This window comes from Rattus norvegicus, chromosome 10 (assembly GCF_036323735.1).
Source record: "Rattus norvegicus strain BN/NHsdMcwi chromosome 10, GRCr8, whole genome shotgun sequence".
Taxonomy (NCBI): Eukaryota; Metazoa; Chordata; class Mammalia; order Rodentia; family Muridae; genus Rattus; species Rattus norvegicus.
In genome coordinates, this window is record NC_086028.1 from 67,755,593 (window position 1) to 67,780,848 (window position 25,256).

A 25,256-nucleotide genomic window follows, 5' to 3' on the forward strand; every position below is an offset into this window, starting at 1 on the left:
TTGTTTACCCAGAAACCTTTCTGAAAAAGCGAGTGTTTCTCCTCTGTAGTTCTCTGGTTTTTGGTTCTTGGTTCTTCCCAAAATTCGGAAGCAGCATCCTCCCTACACACCGACCCCTGATCAGCATGCTCAAGGGTGTGATAGACCATCATGACCTCCCACAAATATCTTAGCCCAGCACCCTCTCCCTTTCCCTCTCCTCCCTCTCCCTCTCCCTCTCCCTCTCCCTCTCCCTCTCCCTCTCCCTCTCCCTCTCCCTCTCTCTCTGCCTCAGAACACCCCACTTTAAGATGGTTGACAGGGTGGAATGATCTAGACAGACTCAGGTATGCTAAGGTTTTAAGACAGCCTGGGAACAGGCTTGCATGAGGCGCTAGCCACATGGCACAGTGGCAAACAGCTGGTGACTATGTCCCAGTGGGTCAGAAAGAACAGGGTTGAAATTAATCACGCTGGGAGCCAGCCCAGGACTGAACTGACCAGGAAAATAAAGTTTAAAAGTTTAGACACCACTTCAGATGAGAGTTCCCATCCAGCGTGCATGCAGAAACATTTGCCAAGTACAGGATCATGTTTGCAAACATCCCAGAATATTCATGTTAGGAAGCTAACAAGTTGCCTGGCATCGGAAAGAGTGACACACAGTATCAGGTAGCTTAATGTGCACCTACAACACTTGTTTGTTTGTTTTCCTGATTGGTACACTTCTCTTTTTTTCTTTTGTTTTGGGAGGAGTACATCTTATATAATGTTACAACCAGGCAGTGTATATTAACTTAGCAGCCCAGCCAGACCTAAAACAGTCCTGCACATTGTTCCACTCTGGGTTTGTGGGAGCTAGTTAACTCTGGGCAATACCACTCCAGACCCTCAGGAATAGACCACTCCTGTATTCTGCAGTAGCCAATGAGCTTTAAGGGTACTCAGCGCACATCACAACTCTCTACTCGAGGAAATGTTTGGCCTGTGGCAAGTTTGTCCCCGAAACTGTTGTAGCCTAGTGCTGGAGGCTTGACTGTCAGATTGTTCCAACACAACAAAACAGGATGGCTATGCTTCAGGGCTTTCCTCCCATGTCAGCCGTAGGATGTCCTTCTGTGCTTTTCAGCTTCCTGCTCCTGGGCTGTGAAAGGAAGGTGCTGCTGATGGTATGGTAAAGGTTATGACAGGCATCCCATAGAGACAAGGGAGGCATACACACTTCCTTATGCACTGGGTATGCATCCCACACAGATACTAGGTAGGTTTCTAGGACCTGTCAAGATGTGTGCCAGGTTCTGGGATTGGGTTTTCTCCAACATCTTGATCTTGAGCCTCATGGCAGAGGAGAAAACACAAGAACAAAAGGTTTCAGGGGCCTTTGTTCAGATGGCTTCTTTGCATGGACTTCCTTCTGTTTTTATCTATAAGCTCTCCTTGTTCTTTCAACGGGCTTCTGTCAGACATCCAGGTGGAATTCTTTGCCCCACTTGCACAGGTCCTTCCCATTCCATTCCTGTCTGCATCTGTTCCTGGAGTCTATTTGTGACAGGCGTCCTGCTGCGACACATTTTAGCAACTCCAGCCCTCGGAACATCCCCAGGGGTAGACAATCCTCTCTCCATTTTGCAACTGACATTCAAGGCTTAGCCAGAGAGATAAGTAATTGGCCTAAGATATTAGAGCTCACTCAGGGTGAGGGTAACGCTGTGACTGGGTCTTGGGGGGGTGGCACCTCCTTGCCAAGTGATGGCTTTCTCTGACACTGCTACCGGTTCTGCAGCCACAGCTTTTGTTCTCGAATCTCCTCCAGGGGTTCCTTGTCTTGTGCACCCTTGTCCACAATATACAGAATCCCTCTTGTTTGTAGTTTCGCCTTCAGACGTTTAATCATTACCCCTGATTAGCCAGAGCCCAAAAATCTTAAATGGGGAATTCCAGAAAACTGCTGCTGGATAAACCCATCTGGCATGCAGCAGCCATGAGTGTGCTGGGTACTGATAGGGTCAGGGACAGGTGGGTTGTGGTGCAAAGCAGCACTTACGGTCACACAGAAGAGACTTCAGGACCGTGGACAGAGCCAAAAGCCCACACCTTCACCAAAGAAGAAGACAGAAGAACAATTATTTCTGCAGATTAAGCCAGGCAAGAGAGGCAGGCAGTGAGGTGAGCAAGGGCCACAAGGAAGGGAAGGTGGCTCAAAGGGCAAGGGCTGCAGAGGAAGCTTGGTGCCTGGCAACCTGCCCTCCGCCCATCCCCAAGTTAACCTCTGTGGGCAGCAAAGCATTATTCCCAAATCTAAATCAAACCAATTATTCCTTCACCCCAATTCTTTGCTTCCTGCTCAAAACTGCCAAACTTCCTTACTCCAGCCTCTGAGGTAAGATGGCCAGGCCCTTGTTAACTCTGATCTCATCTACCCCTGACTCCCTTCCTTCCCGGAAACACAGGCTTTCCTAATACTCCCAGGGGTGCCCAGTGCACGATTATCTCAGGACCTTAACACCTGCTACTCTCTCTCATGCTTAACCCCGCTCCCCATCCCGACATGTATGCATGCCTTTCCTGCTTTCACCCTTCACCTCAGTTCTAAACTTAAATCTTACTTTCACGTGGACGACCCAGTGCTTCTCCCACAACGACACCCCCATCCGCCTCTTCTGTAGTACACTATTTATGTGTTTGTCAATTGTCTGCCACTCTTGTGCATGCAGTTTCCATAGAAGAAGAGTGTCCTCGTTAGGGCTTCTATTGCTGTGGTGAAACAGCATGACCAAGAGCAAACTGGAAAGGAAAGGGTTTATTTGACTTATTTTCCACATCATCAAAGGAAGTCAGGACAGGAAGTCAGGACGGGAAGCAGACCAGGAACCTGGAGGCAGGAGCTGATGCAGAGGTCATGGAGGGATGCTGTTCACTGGCTCTCTCATTATGGCTTGCTCAGCCTGCTCTCTTCTACAACCCAGGGCCAACAGCCCAGGGATGGCACCACCCACAATGGGCCCTCCCACCCTTGATCACTAATTGAGAAAATGCCTTACAGCTAGATCTCATGGAGTTATTTTCTCAACTGAAGTTCCCTCCTTTCAAATGACTCGACCTTGTGTCAAGTTGACATAAAACTGGCCAGCACCAAGGGTGTTTTAATATTTTGTTTAACGCTTCCTCTCTAGTGCCTAATGCATTCATTCTGTCATGCCCAACACACAACAGGGACTCAACTACATTTGCTGAATGAATGGGAGAAGCTGAAGGGGAGAGCTACCTCATTCCTATAGAAACTAGTAACCAGGAGGTCCCTGACAGCCTTTTCTGGACCCTGGCCTGACAGAATAGAAGCCTGGCAACAGCAGCAAGGCAGCGTGTGAGGGAAGAAGCGGGAACAGGGAAACAGTATGTGATACCTGTAAAAGGAAGCAAGGTTTAGTAATGCCCGTGTTAAGGATGCAGGAGACTTAAATACTCACTTGTCAAGAAAGAGCACGCTGGGGCTGGAGAGATGATGCAGTGGTTTAGAGCACTGGCTGCTCTCACAGCAGACACAGTTTGGTTCCCAACACCGACACAATGGCTAACGACCATGTGTTGTCGCTCTAGTTGCAGGGGATCCAACACTTTTCCAGCCTCCACGAGCACTGTACACACATGGTGCACAGATATATGTGCAGGTAAAGCGTGCACATGCGTGAAATAAAAAATAAGTCGAAAAGCAGTGAGCTGTGGAAGAGAATGGGGCAGAAGACACAGGTGGAAGGGGTACAGCTGCCAGCCCAAAAGACACTAAGGAGCTGTGTGTTACTAATCAAATAAAGCAGGCTGTCCCTGCACAGCTCACCCTATAGGAAGATTGCATGTTCACAGGAAGCACAACCCAGAGGGCCTCTTGTGAGTTTCCCCCTTTCTCTGTCTAGGCCACCACACCAGAAACCTAGGGTTGAAAATTCCTTCTGTCTGGACTGCTGGGAGAGGAAAGGAAAAACCTCCTTTGCAAAGTGCCTGGCATTCGGGATCACTCAACAAAACTCTGGGGCTACAAGAGCTGTCTCAGCAGTTATAAACATTTACTGCTCTTTCAGAGGACCTGAGAGTTCAGTTTCCAATCCCCATGTAAGGTGGTTCACAGTTGCTTTTAACTCCAGATCGAGGGGATGTGATTCCAGTCTCTGTGGGCACCTGAGCGCATGTACATGTGTGCATTCTCTCTCTCTCTCTCTCTCTCTCTCTCTCTCTCTCTCTCTCTCTCTCTCTCTCTCTGTGTGTGTGTGTGTGTGTGTGTGTGAATGTTATGTTCGTCTCTCTCCGACTCTCTGTTTCTGTCTCCAACCCTGTGTGTCCGTCTCTGTCTCTGTCTGTCTCGTCTCTGTCTCTCTGTCTACCTCTCTCTCTCTCTCTCTCTCTCTCTCTCTCTCTCTCTCTCTCTCTCTCTGTCACACACACACACACACGCACACACAGATACACATAAATAAAAACCAATTTTTAAATTTCAAGTCCTCCCCTCTAAGGTCTTATTTGTTCAGACAAGAAGAAAATGTGACAATGACTTCCTTAATGATATCAACCAACACCAGGCTGTTTGTTTCTTGATTGCAGCCAGGAAGTGGGACCTGCTGTGATATACAGGTAGGACAAAGGATGCTGACAGTCCCCAGCACCACACCTTAAGCACCTCTGCACGAGGAATACTAGGTACTCACACCAACCCAACCAGGGGTGTCCCGAGAAGCTGGAGAATGTTTGGAGACCTTCACATATCATGATTCTCTGTTTTCATGACCCCCAAATGCTCAAGACATCAGCCTGGGGCCCAGATTCTAGCAAATAGTGAAGAGGGTAGGCTTTGTGCTTGATAGTTGGGATTTTACCTCACAGCTATGCCTCTAAACCAGCTGTGTCACCTCTGGCAAGTCACCCCTTCTCCCTGAGCAAAGCAGATATCATACTTTCACTACACCCGTGGGGAAACTGAGATTCTGTGAGATAAAATAACTCAGGCCAGGTGGCACAGGCTATCAGTCAGTCTCAGCAGGAAGCCAAAGCCCGAGGAAGTAGAAAAACATCTGAGTACACTGAGTAAAAGGTTTACTTGCAAAGACAGGAACAGGGCCAGGGATGCCACAGGAATCTGGAAGCACCTGGAAGTAGATATCACAAAGCATCTTTTCCTGGAAGGAGTTTTCCTGCTCCCCCAAGTATGGTAACGGACACGTGGCAATGGCCACCAACCCACAGCCATGATTTGGGTTGATGGAGCCCCTGGGGAGAAATGAGAAACTGAATATCTGGCCTTACCCCCTCCTTCCAGCACATCTCCATGGAATGGACTCAGTCAGAAGATATGGGGTCCATAAAATCATTAATACAGAGGACAAATAGATTTTACTACACACAGCTAACTCTTAGATGGCAAAATATGGGCTTCTAAACAACAAATGTCTTATAGGGTCTTAGAAAAATATTATGGAATGCATGAGTGTATAGTTAGGAGGAAGGATGCATGAGCAAATAAATAAATGGTGAATGGCTGGATGGATAAATGGATGGGTGCTTCATAAATGCTGAATGGGGGAGGCCCCAAGACCTGACACCATTACTGAAGCTATGGGGCATTCACAAAATGGGACCTACCACGACTGCTTTCCAAAAGACCCAACAAGCAGCTCAAAGAGTCAGATGCAGATATGTGCACCCAACCCAGGTCTGGGTTCAGTCAGAGAAGATATACCCAACCCTTAAGAGACTGGAAGCCCTAGGAAGTTTAGAGGTCTGGTGGGATGGGTAGGGACATCCTTGTGGAGATGGGAGGCGGAGAGTGTATGGTAAGGGAGGAGGTGTGAGATGTGGAATCCCCAGGGGATGGACCTGGAGGGGAAAAAACCTGGGGTATAAAAATAATTTAAAAATAAATAAATGCTGGCTGCTTAGATGGTAGGATGGATGGATAAATGATTGCTGGCTGGTTGGCTGGATGATGGATGGCTAGATGGTAGGATAGATGGATGGCTAGATGATGGATGGTTGGATAGATGGTTGGTTGGCTGGTTGGTTGGATGGATGGGTAGATAGATGGATGAATGGGTAGATAGATGGTAAGATAGATGGATGGATGGATAGATCATTGGGTAGATGGATAGATGGGTAAATGGATGGTTGGGAGATGGTTGGATGCTTGGATGATAGATGGTTGGATGATGGATGGATGCTTGGATGATAGATGGTTGGATGATGGATGGTTGGTTGGCCGGTTGGATGAATGGGTGAATGGATGGATAGATAGATGGTAGGATAGATAGATGGATGATGGATGGATGGATTTGATGGTTGGATGGATGGATGGGCAAATGGATGGATGATAGATGGTAGGATGGTTGGATGATGGATGAATGGATGGTTGGGTAGATGGGTAGATGGTTGGATGGATGGATAGATGGTAGGATGGATAGATAAATGGATGATGGATAGATGGATGAATGGATGGATGGATACTGGATGCACATAAGGATGAATAAGTCCTGCAGACTTCATTCATGTGGCTTTGATTAATCTCATCACCTGATTAGAAATATTAAGCTTCTTAGGTTTGTTTCTAAGCCATAAATGGATTCTAAGAATAAAAGCTTCCTTCCTAGAATCTAAGTCCCTGTAGGAGTTACCTGTCACACTCTGGCCTCTGGCTCATTTTTCCTGTGGCTGCTAGAGTTGTTCCTCCCCACAAGATGCCAGCCCCAAGTCAGGCCAACATGTATGCTGCTACAAACAAAAGTGAAGAAATGGTTGAGGTCAGAGGAGCCAGTCCTGCTCCCTCCCCTGGGGCTGGAATGCAAGCCGAGGCAACATGCTTCTCTGCCAGCCCAGGGAGCTATGGAGTCTGACAGGGAGGGAAGGTGGAAAGGCAGGATGTTCACTATAATTATTTTCATTGATTTGTCTACTCGGATCCCAAGCGCTGCGGAGCCGTTGTGACATTTAATAAAAATAATTCAAGGTAAAAATACCTCTTTCTCTATGCTTCCTCCTCCCCCTTCATTAACACCACCTCAGCTTTCTGCCTCCTTGTCTGATGGGTGCCCAGGACCAACTACAGAAAGAGGCAAACAAAGGTGGGGCTGGACCATGGGAGAGAAAGCCTGAGAACTGAGGAGACCCACCATCGCCAGAACTGTTCTTGTCTTCAGCCCTCTGAGTGTTGGGTGCCCACCCCCAAAACTCTGAGATAGACTAAGTTAAGCATGTAAGGTTGTATCTGAAGCTGGGACTCCCTGAGGTAAAGGAGCATGCTTTCCCAACAATCTCTGCTTTTGCCTGATGACCTCACTGCTGATCTCCACCACCCCTCCCCTTGACCATGGAGAACCCTCCCGTATACCAATTCTTACTCATTTCCAACCCTGCCTAGGTTCTTCCTTCCCCTTCTGTGTCTGCTTTTCATCATGAAACAAATAATATTCAAGCCATGATAGAGTAGAATAAACTGAGATACTAGAGTGGCAGCCCTTGTCACCTGGCCTAGCCCACCAACTACGTTCATGACCTTGAGCCCCAACAGCACTCTGTCATTTACTATTCCTGAAGAAACTGATGCATAAGGATATGAACCCTGGACACACAGTCAGGAAGTGGCAGAGCTGGGCTCTGCCACGCTCTGTAGGAAGTCAAAAGCCTGCTTTCTCCCCTAAGAGTCCTGTTACCTCTCCAGAATGTATCTACAGTGTATCCTAAGCCCCTGTCTCCTGCCTTCCAGATAGACAATCTCCTGGTAGGGATCCAGTCTGACTCAGCAGCCAGAGTTCAAGAAGCAGGAGAGGAAACCGGATCCTGAGCCCCCTTGACTTTGTGAATCCTAAGAGCACATGGAGCCATCCCAGCCTGTCGGGGGCAGATGTAATCAGGGTGACCTCCCCTTTTTCACGGATTCATTAAAGTCTGTGTTCTGGGGTAAATGATTGCTTTCCCCTCGTCCTATTGAAGGGAAAAGAAAATCAATTGCCTCCTTGTAGACCTTGTAGATTTAGAATGGGACAGTTGGCAATTAGAAAACACTTCCCCCAGGCAGGCGGGGGTTGGGGGAGGGGGTTGAAGTTGACTCAGGTTGTTTCCCCTGTGTTCTGTCAGTGGCATCCTGTCACTGACATCCTGGTGAGGCCTCCTGGTTCATCAAAGACTGGAGCAGTCCTGGTTGGGTCCAGAGATGTCCCACCTGTGCCCCTGGGGTTCTAAGTTCCATCTCTGCTTGCTGTTAGGACCTTCCTGAAGCTTCCACTCTTTCCCCTCCCCCACCCACCCCTGCCTGACGACTAATGGATTTTTCTCTGTGCGGAGAGATTTACTAAACAACTGAACTAGGACGCATTAAGTCTGTGGGTTTGGAGGTTTGTTTTAGAGCAATTCTCGCCCGGAGAACTGGCCACTGAAATTAAGATGCATTCTTCTCAGCAAATATTGATTTCAACTCCAAGCAAATCCGAGAAGCTGCTCGCTGGATTTAAATTCTGGCAGCTGCAGTGTGGACTGAAGGAGGGGGTCAACAAGGTGCTCCCCACTAGAGAGGCCCAGAAAACAAGGCAATGGAGAAAACACAGTCAAAGCAGCGCTAGAAAGTATCATAAGGCCAGCCAAACGGAAACTCATTTGGAGACTCAGCGGTCTATTACCAAATGGGAAAAGTGACCGTTGCCCCATACACTGTGTCCACACCAGGTAAGCATGCTTCTGTTGAGATGGAATTCTCACCATCATAACCTTGATCTTGGGCTTCTCTCCAAGCTGGACCCTGAGATGCCCTCCCTCCTAGAAGTTTGGCTTAACCACCACTGTCTTATCTCTGTTTCTTCCAGGGTGGCAAGCCACTAGGACAGCCACATGTATCTTCCCTCCCTCACATGCTCCTGCCCTACTTACCTTTCTCTCTCAAACCCTACCAGGGACCAGGACCACATGTTGCACAGTGCCTAAGGTCTACAGTAACAAGATCTTGGGACGTTGAGCGATCAAGTTAGTTGGTAGGAGTTCTTGATCTAATTCACCAGCCTTCTGGTTGTGAGATGTGAGCAAAGCACAACCTCTCTGTTCTTCAGTTGTCTCCTTGTTAAGAGGCAGAAAATGGGATTGGGCTAGACAGCCTGGAAGAATTTTCTGTTTCTAAATTTAGAATACAGCTGCTTCGGTTCTTAGTTCTAGATAACAGGCGTCCACCCCCAGCTTTCCAACACATGGTCAAGATTCTCGAAAGAGCAGTGTTAAATCACAGCTCATCCCTCGGATCCCCAGATAGGGCAGCAGATTGCTTGGGGCACACGACAATTCGACACAAATAGAAGAGGCAACAGCTTTGATGTAAAGGCACTTAGTCACATCACCGACACAGACACAGGGGAGATCAGTAAGCACAAAGGTGTTCCCCATCCTTCATCAGCTGCTATGACACGCCTAGAATAGCTTAAAAGAATTTTTCTGGGGGCTGGGGATTTAGCTCAGTGGTAGAGCGCTTACCTAGGAAGCGCAAGGCCCTGGGTTCGGTCCCCAGCTCCGAAAAAAAAAGAACCAAAAAAAAAAAAAAAAAAAAGAATTTTTCTGAATAGCATATGAAGTGTTGGTGAGGATTGGTGGCAAGAACATGGTCTTCACTCTACAAAGCCAATTTGACAGTTTCTCACAAGGTAACAATGTTTATCAAGTGATCCAAAAGGCTCCATATCATACACTCCCATTTCTCAGACTTTCTGGATAAAGGAATACCAAAGGGATGGACCAGTGGGAGGCAGTTGGAAAGGATAGACCCCATTACGATAGTTCGAAGGATGCTCTGGGGAGTGGTGGACATACTGTGTACCGTGATCCACAGAACTATCATAACAAGTCAACGCTGGTTCTGAGAATAAGCGTAGAAAAAGAATTTTTTTAAATGAAAACAAAAAAGTGGGGTGAGAGAGGAAATGTCAGTGGCCATTTAGAAGTTAAAATGACATCATCAAATCAAAACTGCAGCCTGGTGAGGTCGTTCCTCTCAGGCCTCCTCTTCCCTCTGGCCCCACACCTTCAAGGTCTATGGGGTAGGGATTCAAAGTGTCTCAGGGATGACTTTTCAATCTTCCACCTAGCGCTGTTTAGCAGAATTCTTTGTAGCAATGGAGTACTGGTCAAAATGGAGCCATGCTGGGACATCCTGAAGAGTCACTGCTCACAGGGCCCTGTGCATAGAGACTGGACTGATTATTGTGGAGGTTATAGGGCCTCTGGCTGTCTTCTGCTTTGTGAAGCCAGAATTCCATGGTAGAGAAGCAAATACCAGTTTAGCAGATCTCAGGCAGTTCCAGATCCTGTAGAGAAAGATGAAATCCCTTTGAAAACTCCTTGGCAGAGAGGGGACGAGCATGGGCTAGCCCATGTCTCACAGGTTTGGTGGCCAGTGGTAGCTTGACGGGTCCACCCATCTTCCCATTTACTGGCTGTGAGATCCTGGACAGTGTCAGTCACAGGAGGTGGCAGCCCTGCCCTGACTTCTTTGTCTGTGAAACTGGAGAAAGAGGCTGTGGAGTTAAGAGCCACCATTCACTCAGCTCATAGGTACAGATCATTGTGTGCCTGTCACTGTCTTGAGAGCTTGGGATACAGATAAAGGTGGCATTGTCATGCCTTCACGGTGCAGGAAGCGGAGGCAGGTGACAATGAAGAAACCGTGCACAGTAGCTGTTGGTGGAAATGCTGAGGAGAAAGGGGCTAGGCACTGAGGGGATGGAAGGAAGGGCTTCATAAGGAATGACAACGGATGCCTCATCAGGGAAGTGGTGTCTGAGTAGAAATGGAAAGAAGTGGGCCGGAAGGGAACCATCCAGAACCATCCAAATTCTAAAAGAATGCCTGACAGAGCAAAGGACAGGCTTCCCAACAAAGATGGCTATTGTAGAGGTGTCATTCAAGGAAGAGTTTGTGGACCATTGGGCTTTATCTGTCATCCACAGTATGATAGAAAGCCATTGAAGCTCTCCGAGGAGTGACATGATCCAACTCAGATTTCAAAAAGCTTCCTCTCAATGTCTGTAAGAGCCAACCACAACAGGAGGCAAATCCCATGCCGGGAAGCCCTGTCAGCAAGCCACTGTGGAAGAGAGCTGACTGGGTCTTGAGTGAACAGAGATATACGTGTCTTCTTAGAACAGAGCCTGGCACAAAGTAAAGGGCCCATCACTGCTGTGGCCAGCACCATCATCCAGGGTATGAGGTCAGGGGGAGCCTGCATCAGTCTTGATCCATAGCAGGAACAAATATCAGGCCCATTTAAGAAACCTGAAAGCCATAAAACACACACACACACACACACACACACACACACACACACACACACACACACACACACACACACACAGAGTGAGAAAGAGAGAGAGACTTGTGAACTGACTGCTTTTATTTTTTCCATTTTCTTCATGTGTATATATATGTTTACATGTGTGTGAACCTGTGTGTGTGTGTGCAGAAGCATGTTCATATGTGTATACCTGTATGTGGAGGCACAAGGTTAATATCTACAAAACATCCACAATCCCTTCTACCTATTTCTTGAGGCAGGCTCTCTCATTCAAACCCAGAGCTCACTTATAAGGCCAGTCTTGCTAGTCACTTTGCTTTGGAGATCCCCTGCCTTGGCTTTCTAAGGCTGGAATCCTTCAGCCACTCCCCTATGTCCTGGGGATCCCAGTTACTGTCCTCAGGCTGCATGGAAATTTATCTTCTGAGCCATCTCCCCAGTCCAACAGAGTGTTTGGCCCCTTGTATTTATTTGGATAAAGAATTAAATGGGAGAGTTCTGAGCACAGTAGTGTCCCTGGCAAAGAAGAGGTGAAGCTAGTTGTTGCTCTGAGTAACCATCTCATGTTGACATCAAAATGTGTTGGGAAAAGTTCTGTTAGTGCCACTCCTCACACTGCTTTAGACAACCAAGACTGTGACACAGAGGTGGTCCCCCAGCACCCTGTTGAGCCTCCCCAGGTGACAGATTAGTTCTGAGACTCAGTGGGAACTTTGACCCCACACTCTGCTCTGAGAACGTGTCTGGATCTCCCAGATACAGACTCAACCAGCTCAGAAATCGCAAATGTCTTTGGCCCCTTCATTAGCAAAAGTGAGATTCCATCTCAATTGTCACCCACAAAAAAAAACAGTGATTCACGATGAGGTGTCACCTCTTGCGGCCACTGCTTTTTGCAGATGCGGTAATGGTGTGCTCTTATGTGGTCAATTTTCCCAAATTTATCTCAGGGAAAAACACAAATCTATGCCAAGCAATTTGACCTTCTGGAAATTTTCAGGCCTTTCTGTCCTAATAGAAAGTCCATCAGAGTCGCCTCTATCACAGCCTCTGAAACACCTTGTGTGACAGGGAGAAAATAGGCCAAGAGTCCTTAGAGAAAAGGCATTTGCATTTTCTTTCTTAAGCTTTCTTTCTTCCTTTTGTGTGTGTGTGTGTGTGTGTGTGTGTGTGTGTGTGTGTGTGTGTACTAGAGATTGAACCTAGGGCCTCGTGCAAGTTAGGCAGACCCTCCAGCCCTCTTTTTACTGTTTGAGAAAGTATCTCATTAAACTGGCCACTCCTAGCCTTGAATTGACTATAACCCAGGCAGGCCTTTAACTTGTGATCCTCCTGCCTCAGCCTCTCAAGTAGCTGGGATTATGGGCCTGAACTATCAGACTTAGGCAAGGAAAAATAAAATTCATTTTTAAAATTAGGAAATGATGAAGTTCAAAATAAAGCCAGTTTCCATAAACCAGAAATGAGAAAACTATCAAAGATAATAAACGATTTCTGAGTTGGTGTCAAATGGCAAGACAGCTGATTGAACAGGCTCCCACTGGTCAGGGACAGTATTGTTTCGGCATTAATAAAGACGGTAATTGCACCGTGCTCACACCAAATTGTTTAAATTCTAAAGTTTGCTGCAACACGCAAAGACTAAAATAAACCTTAGTGGTGGTCTCTGGGGGAACTTAAAACCAACACATTATTTTGAGGAATGGCAAAAAAAGAAAAAGAAAAAGAAATAGAGTGAACTAAACATTTCTCCTGCTGTCCCTGAGTAACCAAATGCTTGCCTTTGGGGAGGGATGCTGGGAATTGAACCTACTACCTCATTCATGCTAGGCAACTGCCCTAACAGAGTTCTATTCCCAGCCCTCTGTTGCTTTTTATTTTTATGACAGGATCTTGCTAAGTGGACCAGGCTCGCCCTAAACTTCAAATCCTCCTGCCTGTCTCCCAAGTAGCCTATGCCACAAGCCCCAGAGGTGACACTTCAACAGAAGAAATTTGCGCGGATGCATTACATTACAAATAAATGGAAAATAATGCTGGTGGCAATGGAGATGATGATGTTGATGATGGTGGTGACAGTGATGTTGGTGCTGCTGGACCACCACCACCCTCTTCTTTAATATGATTTTAAACTTTAATGTTTAATACTCTTCATTATCATACGTAATACTATTTACAGAATAAACAGTCAATGGTAAACTAGAGGGTGAATCTTTGCTGTATCATTTTATGACGGCTAATGAATTAGTGGCTCAAGGAAAGACAAACACTCGTCAATAACCCTTAAGGGAGGACACAGACCACCATGTAGTGGCCTTGGGGATGGTAAATCAAGCCCTAATCTGATCACAGTTTCATATTGATTTTTCTTCTTCTCTACAGAAAATTTAGGGACATGCGAACACATTATAGAGGACCACAGCATTCAGCAGAATCAGACCGTAGGGAATATCTACAAGCCTCAGAAACTATAGATTAAAGAAGATATAAGCGATACACCAGTCACCCAGGCCGGAAAGACCCTGTGGTTTCTGACTGTAAGAAGCAAAAAGGAAGGAGGAAAAGTCTATGAGGCCTTCAGAGGCATTCCAGTACGGGTAAGCTCTTTGACGAAACCAAGGAATTACTGTTCATGTTTTGGTGTCTGTATCAATTAGCTGCTGTCGCGTTAAAAGCCACCCCCAAAATTGATAGTTTAAATGAACAACTGTTTTTGCTGTTTTGTTCTTTCATGGTCCTGTGAGTCACATATTTAAGCGGATCTCAGCTGAGGTGACTCATGTCTATCCTACAGTATGATCTCGAATCGATATGGAGTCTCAACACTGGTGGCTCTGCTATCTAAAGGTTTGTTTTTACTAAGTATTGATGTGCGTGTGTGTTTGTGTGTGTGTGTGTGTGTGTGTCCACATGCGCGCGCGCACGTGTATCTCTTGCATGTGTATCTGTGTGTGCACGTGTGCATGCTCTTGCGTGTGCATCTATCTGTGTGTGCACGTGCCCACATGCAGAGGCTGGAAGAGGGTGTTGGATCCCCTGCAGCTGAATATGAACCACCTGACCTGGGTGCTGGGAACTGAACTACACTTCCTCTGCAGTAGCTGCAAAAGCTCTTAACTACAGACGCATTTATCTACCATCTATCTATATAACATCATCATCTGGATTTTGACTATTATCTATCATCTCTATCATCTGTCTAGGTATCATTTATTGCCAATTATTTATCTCACCATCATCTGTCATCTACCCGTTTATCACCTATCTACCTACCTGCTAGCCGCCGACTACCTTTCCACGTGTGTCATCCCTCCCTCTGTCTACTCTTTGCTTTCCTACCTCTGGACCCTCATTCCCAGGGCCAGTCTGTACATCCACAGCAAGCAGCAGAAGCAAGAAGGCCCCAGTGAGCAGGTGCCTCTGCCTTGTACTGTATTCTTATTGTCGCATTTGGTCAAAGGAATTCACCTTGTCAATCAAGCTCAAAGGAGTGCCAGAGGGAAGTTCTCAAGGGTGTTAGACCAAGAGTCAGGCTCCTTGGAAGTCATTACTGGAACGACCTGCTCCAGTGAGATGCCAGCAGCAGACCAGATATATCTTTAAAGGAGTCTTATCATCTAGAAATGCATATTAACATATTTCCATATAAAATGACACGCTTGAAAGCAATCAGGGGAGGGAAGGCAGGCAGGAAGGAGTGGGTGGATAAAGAGATGGAGCAGGGGTGGCCAGGAATTTATTGGGGCTGATTTATGAGCATGCAATGGAACGTTTGAATCCTTGTTGCTACCTCCACTTATATTTGAAATCTTTGATGATGAAGAGTTGTTCCTTTGAACAGCTGATCTGCATCCCACCAACACGAAGAGAACCCAAAGGATACAGACACAACACCCCGGTAGTAGCTGTGTCTAGAGCATGGTCTCCTGCTTCCTCAGGTTATACAAATGAGTTGAGAAGTGGAGAACTTTCCTAGGCACCCCACGTCCTTTCCCTCTCCGGACACAACACAAAGTTGAAGCTTTGTACAAGCAGTGTGGCAGGGTGAATAACTGCAAGCCCTGGAGCCCCAGGACTGGTGTTCCACCATTAGTGTGCACTCTTGCCCAGGTTATTTTGAGATTTATGACCTGGACCACTTTTGGAATTGCAGAAGGTTGTGATGAGGAAGTGAAAGACGGGCACATCTGGATCCAGATGTTTGAAGGCTGTTGTCTGGAACTTGCCCCCATCCATCTCTTACCTGGCTTCCCTATCAGTGACTGTCTTCCAGGGACTACCCTACTGGCAACAACAGGACCATATCCCATCACCTTGGCAGCGAGCCTCTCAGGTTGGGGGCTCCCAGAACCAGCCCGGCAACATGTGCATTCCCAGAGAGAGAGAGAAAGAGAGGGAGTTGGGGGGAGAGGGAATGCTCTGATAGGCGGTGTGATTCTTGGTCTGGCCCTGTGCCCGGAAAGAATACAGACCTAAGGAGCCACACAGACGGAAGAGGGAAGGTGGTCCCTCAAAGGAGGGAGGGAGATGGCGTCTGTACAGACTGAGCAATGCAATAGAGACTCTCCAGGCATCAACTATCACTCATTCACTCGACGAACATGTGTGTCTGCTGTCCGGTCAAGGCACTGGGAATGCGGTATGGAGCAAAGCAAAAGCCCTGGAGCTTGCGTTTCAGAGGCGGCGACAAAAACCACAGATGTTGACAAGTTTACGCTGAGATTACAGATGGTGTTTTTCCACGAAGCAGATCACCAGGGTACTGTGAGAGAGGATGCAGGGAGAACCGTCCTGAAATGGAGGAGCACAGGGAGGAGTTGGAAGACGGTACAAAGGGAGCCATGATTTTGGGAATGACATATAGGTTGGGATTCAAGTGAGAGACTTGGCTGCAGAGCCAGGAGAAGGACTCTGGGGAAAGATTCCGGTACATCTTGGGGAGAGTGAGGCTCAGACTGACGGAATGTGTGACAATGGCAGCCAGTAAATTGTGCTCATCTGTTGGAGGCAACGGTTAGGGTCTTGACAGCCACGTGGCCTGCTCTAGGAAAAGTGATCTGGAGGGAGGCTTGTGACAAAATGAGCAAGAAGGACCAACACTGTGGAGACAACCTGGAGGCAGGGACTGGGGGACCATCTTTGAATAGATGTATTTCCTTCTCTGCACACACGTCTTTATGAAACAAGACAGAGGGCCAAGGAGAAGACACAGAAGAGTGAGGCCTGATCTTTGACTTCTGCTTGCTCTTCATGGGCTTCAACAAAAGGACTTCTCACCTCCACTCTGCATTAGAAAGTTCTTCAGATATAATCTCACAGGGTACTAAGGTTCAGAGAGGGCAAGTGACTTATAACAAGCCACACAGAAGAACTGAGACTAGATCCCCCCCCCCCCCCGCCTCTGTACAGATGTTCCCAGCTTCTTCCACCCACCAGCTTTGTGTCTGTCCCTGGGCCTCTAAGCCAATCTACCCCATTTTGAATATGTGGAGACAGTAAAGAGACTCCTCAGTCCTTCCCACCTCAGGTCTAGGTCCTTCAGTTCTGCCTGGATGGTCAGGAGTCACCTCCAGTGCCTCCATGTCCATCATGTTTGTCCACCATGACACATCTGGGCTCATCCCAAGTCATTTAAAGGAGATCCTACCTGCAACCTCCAGGGCTGTGTGCTCTTGGCTTGAAACTCATCTGTTGACAGTGTGATTTCTGAAGAGGGTACGTACTCCTTAGCTGCTGTATCGACAGCAAGAGACACTCCTCCTCAGCTGTGATGCTGGCAGCAAGCAGGGGAGTCTGGAGCATGGTAGAAGGAGGTGCCTGCCTGGGCAGAGGAGAGTGCCTTTCTCCCTACCCTAACTCCTGTAACTATCTTCACTCTCTTCTCTCCTGAAGATCTGATGGCTATGACAGCTGCTTAGAGAAGTCATAAGGCAGGCAAAGGACTTACAGGACATCAGGAGGCCCTAAGGGAGAGGACCTCAGGATTGGTGACAATTCTGCCCCACCCCCTACAATGAGGTACCAATATGGTCACAGATACCTTCCTTAGTCATAGCAACAATTATTGATTGCTGAACTTACCAGAGTTTCGCCAAAGCTGTCAGTTACCACAAGCTGTTTGTTCATTACAGAGATATGGGGCTATTGTTCTATGAGGTTGTTTGGTTATTGTTTTGAGACAGAGTCTAGCTATATAGCCAAGGCTAGCCTAGAACTCCTTATACAGACTAGCCCTCACCCTGTGATCCTGCTTCTAGCATTCCAAATGCTGGAGTTACAAGCATGTGTTACCAAACGTGGCTCTTTGCCCTTATTCATTGATGGTTAGGACAGAATTTGTAGCTGTGCCTTTTAGTTAGGGAGTTATTCTAAGGGATTCCCCCCAACCCCATCCCTCTTGGACCCTACTCCAGGGCAGAAGGAAGGAGCAGTCTAGGAATGGTTGTCAAATAAAATACAGAGCACTGAATGTCAGACAAACAGAAAGTTTCAGTTTAAGTGTATTCAAACCTTGCATGGGATATACCTTTGTTAAAATGTCCTGGCTTCCCTTTGTTTATTGACTAATCTAAGCCAGAACCAGGTGGGGTGGGGAGAAGTGGTGTTAGAAGTCTTGAGGCCCTGCCCCCACCTTCCCACCCTCCCACCCCTCACCCCCTAACCTCCCACCCCCACCCTCCCACCCCCCACTTCCCTAACCTCCCCCTCCCCACCCTCCCACCTCCCCACCCCCCTAACCTCCTACCCCACTCATCCACCCACATACCTCCCATCCCCCCACCCTCACCTCAATATATTCTTACTGCCATGAGGCTAGGGAAAAGCTGTGAGGGCAGGTCCTCAGAGAAAGGTCGGGGAGGTGGGGGCAGGGGGCGGTGAGGGAGAGACAGAACAGAATTAGATAGAGAGACCTGATCTTCTAGGAGGTCACTTGTCCCCACAGCACCGGGCCGGTTGGGTGGGTGGTGGCGCCAGATCACTAAGTTAAGGCCAGGGGCACCTGTGTTCTGGCGCACAGACAGCCGCGTGGAGCCACAAAGCCTCTTAGAGGTAAATTATCTCCCTTCCAGTCAGCAGCACCCCAGCAGAGAGAGCCAGCAGGAGCCGATTACCCTGACACTCCGGGACTGTTTTTAAGCTTCTCTCTTGCCGGCTGTCTTAAAGACTCATCCCTGCCCCCAGTTCTTGTGGTCTCCAAGCATCTGCTCAGGACTCCCAAGCACCCAGTGCTAATCGCCTGATGTTTAGAACATCTGGGGATCTGGAAGCAACGCTCCAGCTTTGCCTCCTTGTTTCTCCCAAGACCCGACGTCTTCAGAATCCTCACACCCTACCCTGAACCCCAAACACCATCAATGCACTCAGACCTCAGGGACCTAAATACACCTGAGAGGGGCTGAGGTCAGCACCCTGGAACATATCTTCAAAAGCAAATTCCTCTGGAGCCCTATCCTGCAGCTCCCTACACTCTTTACTTCAGAGCTAGAGAGACCTCTAGGTAAGGGACCAGGTTGCCTTCTGGGTAAGGGAACCCGAGAGAATGGCCAGCTCTCCGAGCATAGGAAAGACAAGGGCCAATAACTCCTGTATCCTGGAGAGGTCTGGGTACAGGAAAGCGGGGAAAGGGAGAACTAAGGGGACTAACGCCACTGTGTACCTGTGGAGGACAACAGGCAGGCTTCATAGCAGAAATGAACCTATTCTCCCCTCTGTGGCAAAAGATGTCTTCCAGCCACCAGTCCTGCGCCTGCCCCTTCAGGAGTATGTCCTGGTCCTTTGCAGAACTGCCAGCTGCTCCTTTGCCTGAGTCCAGCTCCCTCAGCTCTGCCCAATGGCTCTGGGTCAGACTCTGTACCCACCACCCTCAGAATATCTGAGCCCATTAGCCGATCAGGACAAGCCTAGACTCGAGGTCCACGGAGCAGCCTCTGACCCCATTTCCCTGTGCCACCCAGTTTACCTCATCACTTCAGACAGAACCCTCTGGACCATGAGCCCAGATAGATCATCCCTGTACAAGTGCTTGTCTTGAATAATTTATCACCATGGTAGGAAGTCTAGCTGTCACACCTGCTGGATACCCTGCACAGGGGTCAGGAGGTATCCAGAGCAAGCTTTGCTTCTGTTGTCATTGTGGTTCCCAATAGTTACGCACTCACCTGGCCTGAATTTACTAATTTGTTTGTTTTGTTTTGTGGCTGTTTTGTTTTTCTTTCTTTGGAGCAATTTAGTAAGGTTACTCTTGTTATTTCATGTTTTCCTGTACATGATAACTTGTGAAGGCAAGACCAACACTCAGATATTACATCATCCTTTAAAATATGATGAATTATTAATTTGACTTTTTTCTTGAGCTACTCTGAAAGTAAACAGTTGCATTTCAAAGATGTTAGTGCTATTTTATTATATTTTATAATTATTATCTATAACAGTTATACAAAAATAATAATTAATAATTCTTTTGTAACCTAATCTCTATTATTCCATCTTCGTTACTATCAAGATCTTATAAATCACCATGTTTTGTTGTTAAGGACAGAGTTTCTCTGTGTAGCCCTGGCTATCCTGGCACTCACTCTGTAGACCAGGCTGGCCTTGAACTCAGAAATCTGTCTGCCTCTGTCTCCCAGTGATGGCAGTAAAGGTGTGTGTCACTGCCACCCCATTTCATGAATTTCTAGCTGATTATACTGAGTCCCTATCGCCAAACCAGTCCCAGAAGAGAGAATTCCCCAGAAGTCAGCTTCTAGTGAGCCCCGCTGCAGGAGGAGACCCCCAGGTACCATGGCAAGCATTCTCACCCTTTTCCCTTCTGCATCTCCCCTCTAACACCTCTCCTCTCAGTGTCACCCCTCAGCTGCTACTCCCCTGAAATCTGGTCACTGCATGGCCCTGAACTAATTGCTGGGCCTCTCTGAAGCTTTCCCTGATTCCTTATCTGCAAAGAGAAGGCTAGCCCCTGGACAGCAAGAGGTAGCCTGAGGTTGCAAAAGGGTGGGAAGATCCAGGGGACAGCCTCAGCAGACCAAGGGCACTATCACAAAGGTGTGTGCCTGGGTTAGTTGATCCTCCTTTTAACTCCATACATGATCTCCACCGAGGAACAGAGCAGAGCTCACAGCCGCCCTGAGCTCCAGTCTTAGAGTGTGAGCGAGAAGAACTTGAGATAACAGCTGGTGAAACCGAGGCCCAGAGAATTGTAAGAGCTGTTTGTTAGCCATTCCCTGGTATTCCTCAAATCCTAGGAAGTAGATACTGCGATTGCCTTGTTTTAAAGAGCAGAGCGAGGCTCAGAGACTCAGTTGAGTTTCCAGTCCACGCAGCTGATGGGAATCACAATGAAAATGGAAACTAAGCTTGCTCAGGAGTACACCTCCACCCTTGTGCAAGGTGCCCAGCGAGTGTGACAACAGTACGTTATGTCACAGTGATAAACACCTACGAGAACCACCACTTCAGAGGGGAATTATCTATCTGAGCTCCTGGTTTCAGAGGGTTTTATCCATGATAGTGGCACAAGTCAGACACAGCAAGAGCATGAGGTGCTGGAAATGGAGGAGCAAAAGAAGAGGAGTCAGAGTCTGTAAACCCTGCACAGTCATCATATTAGCCTTTGATTAAGGTTCTGGGCACCCATGAGGTGCAGAAGAGCAGGAAGGTAGCTTCCCTCGGGGACTCTCAGTCTGAAAGACAAGGGAATGGGGTGAGGCACATGGAAGCACTAAGCACTCACCCATGTCCTGAGCCCAGGGCCTCGTGATCTATAAAAAGCTCTCAGATTCTAAAGTGAGAGCTGTAGGCTCAAAGCCTGGGCCCCTGCTGCTGGTTTGTAATTTGGGGCAAACCATTTGACCTTTCTTGGCTGACATCAGTTGGGAAGATGCTTGTAAGGACTGGTGAAGATGAGCTCACAGGAGGGGAAGGACTGAGCTTGGGGCAGGGATGGCCGGGATGGAGAGCCTTGCTGCTTCTTCCACTGTGCTTGATGCCAACACTTGCCAGCACCAACCCCGCTGTCAAATGACCCAATCTGGCCAGATCACCAAGTGTCAGGTGTCCGGATTCAGAGAGGAGGCAGAAGGCCCGTTTTCCAGTCCTCGTTAGACTGAGTCTGGGGTTTGGGGTTTATTTCTAGCCCCAATGTCTTGGGAAGAGCGGTTACACATCCAAGTATATCTACAGAGGTGGTTCAGTGTTGCCCAGAGACGGGAATCAATCCCCCAAGACCAAGATGAAGATGCCCAGGTGCTTCTGCTGCAGAAGAGACATCTTAGAGGTAATGAACTCCTTCCTGCTCAGGCTCAGGCTCCTCCTGCTGTCCCTGTTTGTCTTTGTGTGCCTCTTGGAGCCATCTGCCTCTCACCCAAGCTCCTTGCACTAGACAACACTGCTTTGAGACCATCCCGAAGATACACCAAAGGTACACCTAACATTCAAGGACCTGAGCACCCTTAGCTGGTTATGGGGCTTCTCTTGTAGTGCAGAATCCGTAAGGGGTAATGAGCCCCTGCAAGCCGACTTTAGAACACACTCTGATGCTGGCCAGACAAGAGCCAAGATGGCTTTCCAACACTCTCTCCTGCTTCTGAGGCTTCCACTGCCAACCCTCCTCCCGTCTCCATCTCCAAACCCAAATGGACTCTTCCTCCCAATGGCCCTTGTTCCCTACATACCCCATGTGATTCCAGTGGAATATCCCCATCCTCACAGTCATGTGGCTACCAGCAGTTCTCCCCAGGCGTGGCCATTTTTGAATCTGTTGCCTGAGCACCCCTGCGGAGGATCACGCTGTTTAACAGAGCTGGGTGTGCCCAAACTCTGCATCTCTGACAGGCTTCCAGGGATGAAGGAGCTGTTGTGCACTTACAAGGCCAAGTTTGCAAGTCCTTACTTGGTATTTAGCAAACTGCCTTAGCTCCAGGCGGGGTGTGGGATGCAGCCACAGGGGCCCAGGGGATTCCTGCTGCTTGATGCTTTTCCTTCCCAGCAGGTTTCCCAAGGTACTCTCCTGTATTATTAAGAGAGAAATACCACAGCCCCTTCTTATAAAGACTTGCTCACAAAGAACCCCAGAGAAGGTCTGGCAGATACCTCTTGCCAATAGCTTTAAGAATAAAAGACATGAGACAGTGTATCCAAAAGGGTGTTCCATTAGGGTGGAGAGGTGGAAAGGCAAGACTGCTCCCATTTTACGGTATCAAGTGCAAGTTGAGGGCAAGGTCAATCTCTAGAGTCTGTGCTAGGGACCTGCTCACTCTGATTCTGGTGTCCCTATTCTCAGTTCCTAATTGTTCTCAGCCTCTGAGGAACCATAAGAAAGGTCCTAAATGAAGTCCTGCCTCTGGGTACAGTCACCACTGTTACCCCTCTGGGGGTCCAGGGCATTCCTGGTGATGGAATGGTCTCTGGAAATCCTCTTTGAAGTATAGTAAGCAGTTAGTGGGAACCAGGGACAGAGAAGGGCCTGAGGGCATAGAAGGAGGAGGGCCTGGGGTTGAAGAACTGAAGTGCCCACAGAGAAGCACTCCACTTGCAAGCTAAATAGAGTCACTTTATCAGGGAACAAGGTGCACAGTGCCGTAAAAATTAAAGTAATTTACTATAGCTGCCATTCTGTTCTGTTTGGGTTATGCTTAAGCCACAGCCTGGAGGGAGGGAAGTCACGAACTTTAGTGAGGGATACAGGGACAGAGGGGGATGTGGTTGTCCATTTCAAGCAACCGTCCTGCTTCCATGGAAATGAAGCAGGCCCTGGTAGACTACCCCAGTGACCAGAGAGCCAGGGCAGTGGCTTTCTCTGTTGGGTAAAGCTGGACACAGTTTAGCCTGAAAAGGGGGGGTCTACTCAGGCCAGGGCCAAAGGCTGTGCCTCAGCTCATCCCCCACCCTTTCCATACAGACAGATCTGCAAATCAAGGCTAGACCCAAAAACCACAACCAAAGTAAGAAGAGTCGATGAGATGAGGGTTCGAATCCTTCCTAGCTTTACCAGAGAACCAGGCAAATTACATTAGCCTTCTAAAGCTTGTTCTTTTGGGTTCATCTGTTAAATGGGAAATAATTCCTCTCAACGAATGGTATTGTTTGCATTATAGGATATTATGTCTGGCATCTGCCCTCCTAGAAGCTCAGCAGTAGCAGAAAGTCCAGCTCTATGGGGATGAGCTTTGATTGCCAACTTGCCACACCTAGAATCACCTGGAAAGAGACTCAGTGGGGACACTGTCTTTGGGTTGATCTTGTGGGCATGCCTGTGGAAGGTTGTCTTGATTAAGTTAACTGATATGGGAAGATACAATCCACTGTGGGAGTCACCATTCCCTAGGAAAGGGATCCTGAGCTATGCAAGCGTAGAGAAACAGCTAAGCAGAGGCAGGTATGTCATGTGTGCATTCATTTCTCTCTGCTCTGGACTGTGGATGTGATGTGGCCGTCTGTTCTAATTCCCTGCCTTGTCTTCCCCACAGTGATGGAATATAACATGGAATTGTAAATTGAATTTCTCCTCAAGTTGCTCTTTGTTGACATTTTTATTTATTTATTTTTAAAATGTACTTATTTTATGTATGTAAATACACTGTCATTGTCTTCGGACACACCAGAAGAGGGCATTAGATCCCATCAAGGATGGTTGTAAGCCACCATGTGGTTGAACTCAGGACTTCTGGAAGAGCAGTCAGTGCTCTTGACCACTGAGCCATCTCTCCCCCTTCTTAAATCCCAGAAATAGAAATGACAGTAGGATGAGACCCCTAAAACAGAACCAGATGCCCTCATAACAGCAGTGATAATAACTACAGTAGACATTCCCAACTGTTCATAGCCACACTGTCTCATGTAGCAGTTCCAAACCACGTGCAGCCAAAAGAGCAGAGGCTGAGACACAGGCCTCCAGTCATACAGGTTTCTTTAGCTCCACAGTCTATATTCTTAGCTGTTTCCCTTGGCTGCATGAAATGAACTCTCCCTGCGTGGTAGCTTGACTGAGAAATGTCCCCCCATAAGCTCATGTATGTGATCACTGGATGCCCGGCTGATGGATGTTTTGGGGAAAGAACCATTAGGCTTGAAGCCTTGCAGGAGGAAGCACATCACTGGAGGACCTTGAGACCTCAAGCCTCGCTCTCTCCAACTTGTAGTTTGCTCTCTGCTTCCTGTGTGTGGTTGAGCCTTGACCTCTCAGCTTCTGCTCCTGTTATTTGTAGCCAAATCTCCCTACCCCTGACGGATCCTTATACCTCTGAAACCTTAAGTCCCAAATAAACTCTCTTTTACAAGTTGTTTTGGGTCGTGATGCTTTGACAGAGAGATAGAAAAGTAACTGAGATAGCCTAGAAGACAGCATTGAAAACCCAAGTCTCACCTCTGTCACCAATACACAAAGTAAATTACGCTGCACTTTGGCCTCAGTTTCCCTACTCTCAACAAAGGGATGGGCAAGTATCCCAAGAGGACAAATCACTGCTGTGTGTTGATGGGGAGAGGCAAGGTCAAGGTGACAAGGAGGAAGAGGAGATCCAGGTCGCACATGCTTGTGCATCTGGTCCCTAGTGATCTAGATGCCCCTCCCCCACTCCGAGTCTCCCAAGTCTGCAGCAGACTAAGGAAAGGAGAACAGCTTAAGAGGCAGCATCCGGGAGAAAACCCACAAGGAGGCTGGTGCCAAAAGGATGCCTCAATTCTGCTGGGAAGGACAGGGGAGCCTTAAGGACAAAGGTGGCAGCAGGAGGTGATAGTGGGGGGGTTGGGGGAGATGTAGGTTCCTGAACTTGAAAGGAAAAACACTGTTCATTCCTGGTCCTGCAACTAGTATGATCTAAAACGTAGGTACAGCGAGGTCCTGGAGAAACCATAGCTTACAGCAAGAGGAAGGTCCTTGGCTCCACCCCCACCCCCTCGCCAAACCTCCCGCAGCACTTACCCACTTCTTAGAGCCTAGAAATGGTAGCATTTAAGTCTCAAGGAGAGAACAGAG

The 25,256-nt window shown here is 47.9% G+C and overlaps 1 long non-coding RNA gene across 3 annotated transcripts; it reads left to right on the top strand.

Annotated features, from left to right (window-relative positions):
• Window positions 1–1,716: 1,716 nt before the first annotated feature.
• On the top strand, window positions 1,717–24,549 carry LOC134480707 (uncharacterized). Of its 3 annotated transcripts, XR_010055428.1 has the most exons (4): window positions 1,717–8,676; window positions 13,664–14,128; window positions 21,417–21,557; window positions 23,377–24,549. It is a non-coding gene; the product is annotated as an uncharacterized LOC134480707 (long non-coding RNA). The 3 variants fall into 3 exon arrangements; XR_010055427.1 differs by having other exon boundaries at window positions 21,417–24,549; XR_010055429.1 differs by lacking the exons at window positions 21,417–21,557; window positions 23,377–24,549 and adding an exon at window positions 15,123–19,668.
• The last annotated feature ends 707 nt before the right edge of the window (window positions 24,550–25,256 follow it).